The sequence below is a fragment of the Pinus tabuliformis genome, chromosome 6 (assembly GCF_031772625.1).
Source record: "Pinus tabuliformis cultivar Carrire ecotype Pingquan chromosome 6, CPIR1, whole genome shotgun sequence".
Classification (NCBI taxonomy): domain Eukaryota; kingdom Viridiplantae; phylum Streptophyta; class Pinopsida; order Pinales; family Pinaceae; genus Pinus; species Pinus tabuliformis.
Genome location: NC_142292.1, coordinates 2061041270 through 2061050392, shown reverse-complemented (window position 1 = coordinate 2061050392; position 9123 = coordinate 2061041270).

Here is a 9123-nt window from a genome sequence, read left to right as displayed (position 1 = left end):
GGGCTAGACCGTGAGACCAAACTTCTAATACCCTGGGAATGCCAGGGCAATCACGAAGGAGATGGTCCTCCTTACATAATCGACAAGGAAACTTGACCTTCCGCGGAGGAGCAGAAGGTGACCCGACTTCAGGTATACTGGAGGGGATAGCTGGACTTGAGGGGGGCACTGTGTGTGTAGGCTCTCCCTTAGGGGACTTCTTCTTCTTGGTCTTCTTCTTCTTCTTCTTAGCCACCTGTTATGCGAATCGAGACTTTCACCAGGCGAAGTACAAGAGGACAACGTAGAAGTGGGCGTCGAAGGGGAGAGATCCACCTTAGTATCAACATGACGTTGTTTAGGTGGAGGGACCGATGGACTAACAGCCGATACGGTAGGGACCAAAGAGGTTGAAAACAACCACACAGGCAACCCGACAGTTAACCCTGGTAGGGACAACGTCGCCATGTAAGGAGCACCAACATTCCCAAGAGGAGGGAATTGTCCTGGATTCCCATCAGAGGGGGCACCTGGGTTAGTGAATCTTGGAAAAGTTGCCATAGCGAATGAAAACGAAACCTACTCAAGCTAACGTACACAAGATCTAACTGGGTGATGTTATCGTGGCCGAATTAATTTTAAGACATAAGAACCAAACTTGACCTTTTCATGTTTCAGGAGTAGAGAAAAGGACGAAAAGATGACTCCAGTCTCCTTCGAATGTTTAATGAGCACGAAGTGACAAGACGCTCACAGGCACCTTTTCGTTTAGGGAGTCCGAAAAGGATCAAAAGTGACTGCTCTGGAATTCTAGGTAGAGGGTGTGCCAAACTTTTCGCAAAACCACAGAATACTTTTTAGGGTACGGGTGGTCGATCTTCGTGAATGTTGTGTTCACTGCATTGCGAATCGTAGGGCGGCCGACTCGGCTTCCTATGGATAAAGGATAAAAGCCTAGTGGGGTCTCCCTATATACGCGACGGTACGTGGGAGCGAAGTCTGTGTTAGACCACTATCGAGTCACAGAAGGAGGAATCACCCAACCTAATGTGAAACAACAGTGACTATGTTTAAAGACGCCGGAACACGTCTCTAACCTAGACCTCTAGATATTTGCGTTTAGTTCCAATGCGTTTTTAGATTCATTTGGTTCATTTTACAGTTGATCTTGAGATTAAGTTTCGATTTCAAGCTCTATCGTATGTTCGCTCACAATTACCTAGATGCAATCTATATGCCAAAGAATTTCGTTTTGTTCGATGAATTCTAGCTACGAGAGGGCAAGGAATTTTTAATCAAACAAAACAAATACAAGCAAACAAGCAACTTAATGCAACTAAAGCGAGGAAAGGAAACTTTTTCTTTTGAAGATGCAAATCAACGAAAAGTTCTTTTCCTTTTCAATTTTCCAAGCAAAGCTACTAGTTTTATTTCCTTTCAATGACACAAAGCATCTAAATGAATTTGGAGGAACTGGAACACCAAGTAAACTACTTAATGAAAGCACACAAAGTTCCCGAAACACTCAACCAAAGCTTCCAAATCAAAGGAAAACAAATTTCTTCACGAGCTATGTGATCTAAGCTCTACAAGACAAGCAAGGATTGCAAGCAAGGAGGAAGCGAAAAGAAACCACTCGGAAACACAATCCAAAACACTCCAACAATCACTGAACAAGTGCGTAAACAAATCTGAAATCGGCTGGTCAAACAAGTAAACAAGATTGCTACGGTAGGCTTGACACACACACGGCCTCTAGATGTCCTAGGGCTAGAGTGCGAAATCAAATAGAGAAAAGCGAACACCCGAAGGACGAGAGTCACAACCAGTCAATTAGAGACCCAGCACAATCCAGCAATCGCAAAAGTAATGATGGAAACACGAACCAAGAAGCGAAAGCAAAAGGGAAGTTATTTGCAAACTTAAGAACTGAGCAAAAACGAAACCCTATGGAACCAAGCTCCGCAATCAAGCAGTTCAGAGTTCAAACAGTGAAAAACAAGTCATCAGACAGGTGGAGAGAAGAAGGGAAACTCACAGCAAGAGGTTCAGGAGGCCAATTTGGTCAAAAATGAATTTTACAGGATCAGCGCGGGTAGCCTTCAGCAACTCGGCGCTGACAAGGGGAGGCCTGTAGCAACTTTGCGACGTCAGTGCGAAAGGACAGGGATAAAGTGCGCTGTCTCGGAAAAACGAGGTCAGCGCGGAAAGAAAACACACAGACGCGATGACAAGAAACACAAAGAAGCGGGGGCGCGATGCCAGCGTGGAAGGACACGAATAAAGCGCGTTGTCTCTGAAAACGAGGTCAGCGCGACTGTTAGACGTACAGGCGCGATGGAAAGAAATCCAAAGAACAGGGTTGCGATGTCAGCACGACTGTTCGGAATTAAAACGCGCTGAGAGCAAAAAACAAGCAAGGTCAAAATAAAAACTTCCCAAACCAAAGGCAAGAGCCTTTTAACAATAAAAATGCTTCCCAGAAATACCCAGAAAGTTCATAAGAAAAGAGACAATCCCAAAAACTCAAAAAGAGATCAATCAGAGTCAAACACAAAAGTGGACTAAAGAGACAAAAAGGCTGATCCCCAGCGGAGTCGCCAAATTTTTGGAGAGGTAAATCCCCTCTACGGATAGAGGTGATCCCTACTAGCCCAGCAGGGGTCTAGCAACAATCACACAATGCTGCTACGCATGTTCCTAATTACAATTAAACAAGAGGTAAAGAGCACCTACTTGGTGTGGAGCTGTAACAAGGGTCTTTTTCACCTCTAGTTATCTCACATTACAAGTCAATCCGGGAGCGTTTTGTTATTGTAAAGGATATCTCAATTTGAGGCTATTTGTTAGGATAATGCTTCGTAGTATAGATCTAAAGAATACAAGAATAAACGGATGCTAAGCTACGCTAAATTACTTTTGCATAAAGAAATCACACACGCAGCAACTTCGTCGGTCGAGGGTATGGAATTAGTAACCTATCCCCCTAGAAACTGATGAAGGAGTATGGATCATGATCTGGGAGCATTATAGCGTCTGCTGTATCTCACAACAGCCTTGACCCTCCTCTCATGCCACTTCAATAACTGCAAGCGAAAGGAACAGCAAGAAAACAGAATGGAACAGCAACTTCAGAAATGGAACAGCAATAAAAGGAACGGCAGTAAATGGAACGGTAGTAAAGAAACTAAGTCTCGCGAGGTCAACCCTTCCAATCCTTGGCACACACTTACATACAAAAAGGAAAGCAATCGTTTATACAAGTTTGCAGCTTAATCAAATGGAACAGCAAATTATTAAAGACAGGAAACGTCAATCATATATATATCAAATGGAACAGCAAATCATTAAAGACAGGAAATGTCAATCATATATACACGATCTGCGATAATCACCAATAGTCCATTACTCCAATCACCTGTAGTTGAAATATTCTACTTATGAATTCTGTAATTGATGCAAACAACTCAGATCAACAGTATGCGAAGAATCCTGAAAGTATGATATGAACTTGTTACAGAGATTTATAACAGGAAAGCTATAGATGAATAAGTATGAGATGACATGCAATCATAACAGATTATAAGAAACAAACCACACAAAGCAGAATTGTAATGGTACAATCAGCCAGTGTCCATTGGAGCTGGGCCCAAAGCTTCCAATGGCGCACCGCCGTAAACTACTTCAGACGCAGGGAGAAATTAACACCAAAGATATTATATTAACGCATCAATGAGAGTACAAAACTAAGTTCAGAGAGACTCAATAGTCTGAGTTCAACTGACAGTAAAATCCGTGAACAGAAAGTTAAAGATACAACATAAAAATCCTCTTTCATTTCCAATGCTGCCCCCCTTTTATACAATTAACGGCGGAGTTCTCCAGACGACAAAACGATTGAACATAGCGATCCCTCAGGATCAAAGATCCTGAGTGATCCGCTAAACTGTTAACGCCTTCCTTTACTCGGCCTGTATTTCCGAATCTGGCAGTCCTTCATCTCGTTCCGGACTGATCTTCCTTGATTTACTCGACCTGGTCTGAACCTTATTTAGAATTGGAGGGACAGCCGTTATCTTCTCATCAAATTCTCGTTTTGCGTTGCGCCTTCCTGCTTTTACCTTTCCCTGCGTAGAGAAGACAACTATTAGTGATTGGATCATTTTGGACTCGTTCTCGTTGCGTTTTCCCTACTTTATAATAAAGAAAAGATTACAACTATTGCTTAAAACATCACTAAATTATTTATTAAAACATACCTTCCCAATGCTCTACACACCCCCCGACTTACTCTGTTTCATGGCCTCATGAAAACGTTATAATTAACATGGAGAGCAGTAAGAGAATAGGCTGGAGAGGGTACTTCATGAGGGGGTCTGCAACCATGATAGGCAACCAGATTATCAAAGAAGTAATGCAACTGATCTGCAGGCATATTATACAAGGCCTGGTACCCCGGTGCAGGGTGCCAGATAATTGGGCTACGGAACCGATATCCTAACCATGATGGTCCAGCTTGCAGAATGCACTGGCCATAAAAGGGCAATCGTTCAGCAGCCAGCTCAAAGTTCTCGTATTTGAAGGGCTCCCTGAGCTGGACGCTTGGGGTGGAAATCCGATAACGGAATTTGGCAGCCTCCAAGGTGGAATCTTTAATAACCAGGAAGTATTCTAAGCTATTTCGGATCAACTCCTCATGCATGGGTCCTAGTAGTTCTATAACGCCAGGGTTTCTCATAAGGCTTTTGTGTGATTGCCATAGGCGAACTGGATCTTGAGGCTCAGCCCTGACCCATAGATCTAGGTTGTGCTCCTGCCTCTGAAAGGCATTGTAAGCCCTGAGCCACTTTAACTGATTGACCCCGAATGAAACAAAGGCTTGCAGCTGTATATCCCCCACAAAGGGACCAGGGTTTAGGTCAGTTTCCTGCTCAAGCACCATATTGTGCAAATAAAATTCGCATAATAATCGTTGGACCTTAACCCCATAATGTTTGCAACAATCAATGAAATCATTAACAGTATTAATTTGAATGGGGGCACCTGCCATGACAGCTTTTATTTTCAATCTTAAGTATCTTTCAAGGAGGAATAAAGCATAATTCTTCGCGGGGGCCCTGCAAGTCAAAACATCATCATACAACGAACATACAGTGTCCAATTGTTTAATAACAGCATCTAGTCGACGTGTTACCTTAGCAACCTTTTCCTGTTCCTTCTGCCATCCTTCAAAAGCCTGACTCTCCGATTGACTCATGTTTCTCAGCTGCTGTTGCAGTTCTTCATGTTTTTCCAGAGGGATCCTTTGTTCCTCTAACTGCTCAGCCCTCTGCTGCAATTCTTCGTATTTTTCTCGAGGAATCCTCTGCTCAACTTCCTGTTGCAGCTCCTCATATTTCTCTCGAGGGATCATTTGTTCCCGTAGCTGTTCAGCCTCCTGTTGGGCCTGTCTTATCTCGCGGCGCAAGGCCTTGGTTTTTGGATCCCTTTCCCATGATTCCTTGGAGGCAGGAAATTTCGCCTGGACCTTCACATTTCGTCGCTTAATTTTCCCTGGAGGTGGTGTCTCAGTGTGAACTGCTCTATTTTCCCCTTCCTTCTTGACATGTATAAAGGGGTACGGTGGTCCCTCTGTAAATGGGATGTCGTCTTGTGGCTCAGTTTTAATTGGAACGGTCGTTGGTTGTAATGGGCTGTTTGGAATATCATCCTGCTCCTCTATGTCAATAGGAACGACATTCTGGTGCTCTATTCCAGATGGAACAACATTTTGTTCCTTAGTATTAATTGGAACAGCTGCAGGTTCGCTGGCAGAGTATCGACCTACTAGATGCCTATAGGTGCTCTGCCTTCTCCTCTGACAGGACCCAGCTGTATTTGTCCTTCTTTTTCTTCTTACAGTCCTCCTTATTCTCAAACTGGCTTTCAGACTTCGAATTTTCTGCCGAAGCTGGCCTATAATATTCAGCAATTTCTGTTGTTTTCTTCTCAACTTCGTAATTTCTCTTGCCTCGGCTGTGGGCACATGGGCGGCCCTCAATTCTGCTCCGCTTTCATCGAGGGTTTCTTCTGTCATTCGGGGAACGTCTTGTTCCCGACAAACATTTTCATCCTCCACGACATCAGCAGTTGGATCTCCTCCTGGAGTTTTGGGAACGGCTTGTTCCTGATTGGTATTCACATTTTCTTTGTCAACGACAGGGGGTTTTCTTCCCCTGCCATTCCATCATGCAATTCTTCACGCGTCTCTTCCTCAGAGGATCCTTCGGGAGGCTCTGCCGGACTGGAGGGTGAAGGATAACCTCTAAGGCTGGCCAAGATGGTGGCCAGCTCTTCTTCCTCCACAGGGGCTTGCGGATGGCTACCCCCCAATTGTTCCATCTCCTTCTCCTGAATTGGCTGCTCAGTAGCTGCCTCTGGATAGCTGGTCTCGGCCGCAGAGTCATCATTCTTATTTCCTTCTTCAGCTTCTACTTCGTTCTCTGTTTGTCCCACGTTTTCCCCAGGTATTTGTTATGGCGCTGGAGGTTCCTCTATTATTTCAATTGGCTGGTCAATGTTTGGCTGGATTTTTTCCCGCCTACCTCTTATCTTTGCCAACCGAGCTGACTTTCTAGGCCTCTCGGGCTGTTTGGGTGTGCTGGCCACCTGTTCTTCCACCTCCACCTTTCTGCGTTTTCCAAACTGTTCTGGCGTGCCAGAGGAATACCTTCGCTTTAAGGTAGCACGTCTTTCTTCGGGCAATTCCTTACGTTTTTCTGCATGTCTAGTTGCTTTAGGGGTACATTTTTATTTCCCCAGCTTTATGCGTTTCTTCGTTTGCTCGGTTGTGCCCGAGGGTTACTTAGGTTTTGGCGATTCTCTGGGTTTTTTAGGTGTTTTAGAGGTGCTAGCAGGGTGCTTCGCCTTTGGGGATGGTGATGCTGCTTCCCCTCCAATTTCTGTAATAAGTTCCCGCCAGCTACTCTGCTGCTGAGCGAGACTGTATGTCACTATCAGGCGGATTAACCCGTGGTGGCTAACCACTGCATCTTCATGGTGTGCCTTTTTCAGGCTCCAAGAGGCATCATGCAGCAATGAATTTAACAATGCAGGGAGATTCACAGCACATTTTCCTTTTAACACAGCTAAGAGCTTAAGGTTACACGGCCTTACCACATCTTTTCGTCCTTCGCAGGTGATGTAGCTCTGTACTACCTTTGCCAGTTCGCTCCAAGGTTCTCCCAGTGTTACCGGCAGCACTCCTTTTCCCTTCACTGTCAGCTTCTGCCCTTCATCTTGGAAGATTTCTACGATCTTTTGCAGTCTTTCTTTCTTTGTCGTCCATATTGGACCTGAGTCTGGTAATCTGGTTACTTCCGCGATTATTTCCTTCGTGACTGCTATCTGCTTCCCATCTACCACTGAGTGTTCTTCCTGCAAATTCTGCAGGAATTCCATGGCCACTATTTCGTTTGATTTGCGCAGGCGGCCAAAATAAGTTAACCACCCTGCCTTTTCTAAGATCTTCCGAGCGGCTTCAGAGACTACGAGCTCGCTCGGCTCGCTTTTGATAGACTTTCCCCCCATGGTTCTGTTTCAGGGTCTAGATGGAACAACAATGCAAAGAACGTAATTGAGGCAAAAAAAGAAAAGACACAGAGCATGCATGAATAATTGATCATAAATAACAACTTTTGCAAAAAATAGCATTGTCATGCCATTAACGCATATCGTACCTTCGTATCATATCATTTCCGAATGATGTGTTAACACGTGGCCGGCGAAGTAATGAAGTCACCTCCCCCCCGCGCGAAATGATAGGCTGCCTCAGCCGTCAAATAGAAGAAGGCGGTCATCCCATCACTGAGTCATAATGGAACAGCTTATAAAGTTTTGCCATGTTTCAGATTAGACAAAGAAATACCGAGATCGATGCGACAGATAGATCGCGTTTAACATAAGCCTTCGTGATGTGATGCAGAACATAAGGATAGGACGTCTAGCACTCATGGAAAGTCTGAGATAGTCATAGTCAATACCTTTGCCATAATTGGTAATGATAGATGTTCATGTGACGTATCCATTAAGGTGTAAGATATAATTATTACGAGGATAGAAATATTTAATAAGATCCAAATTGGTGTATATGTTTTGACTCCAATACCATTAACAGAGCTCTGCTGCCGACCGGTGTTTATAACCGTGGCAGAGTTGTTTATTTCACCCCGGAACCATAGTCCTTTGTGTAGTTTTGAAGAGCAATTCTTGTCAACATGCAGGCCATCATGCTGGCTTGGTAACCAGATAACCATGACGCCATTCACCAGAGAGGCACGAAACGTGGGCAGGCTGGCTCGTGATGAGACCCCCTGTTCCAAGGGTTGTTTATATAATGAACCTGTTGGACCATATCCCTGGTGTGGTGGCCATGATGGGAATGCCACTTCGCTTCCAATCTTATGATCATAGTAGGCTGGTTCTTTAATGAAACCCCCTATCCTGCATTTGACAAATAATTTCTTTTGATTTTGCTTTTGCTTTTTTTCTTTTGAGATGGACTTTTGCTCTTGTATAGTTACACATAAGGGTGGTTCAGCCCTCCTTAAGAGTGGGAATGGCGGAAGAAGTCTTGTTATCCCAATAGGAAGATATAAATTTTCTATTCTTATTTCCAAGTAATAATAAAGAAAATTGTAGGAACGTAACATGATGAAGTTTTCCAACAGGGCAGAGGAGGTGAGACTTATGGCTGAAAAAATGATGAGTGTATGGATCCTTCCTTTGTTGCATCAATACTAGGGCTATTATAGATAGCGATTTATGATGTGCTGATCTCGATATATCATGCCTTTTATATTTGTTGCATATATAGCTGCTACTTATGGCCTCAGGAAAAGGATGGACAACGCTTTCTTCTTATAGAAAGGACGAGGGCATACTATTTCTTTCTTACAAGGGAGGGTGGGAGGGTTCTTTTGATGCAATGTCCTAAGATAACAAAAGCACTCAAATGCTGCTTGCTAAAAAAGAACTGAAAAAAAACACACAAATGTTGCTCCTTCTAAAAAGGAATAAAAAAATTCAAAAGTGTTGTTCCTTTTGAAAAGGAACAACAAAAATTCAAAAGTGCTGTTCCTTTTAAAAAGGAACAGCAAAAACTCA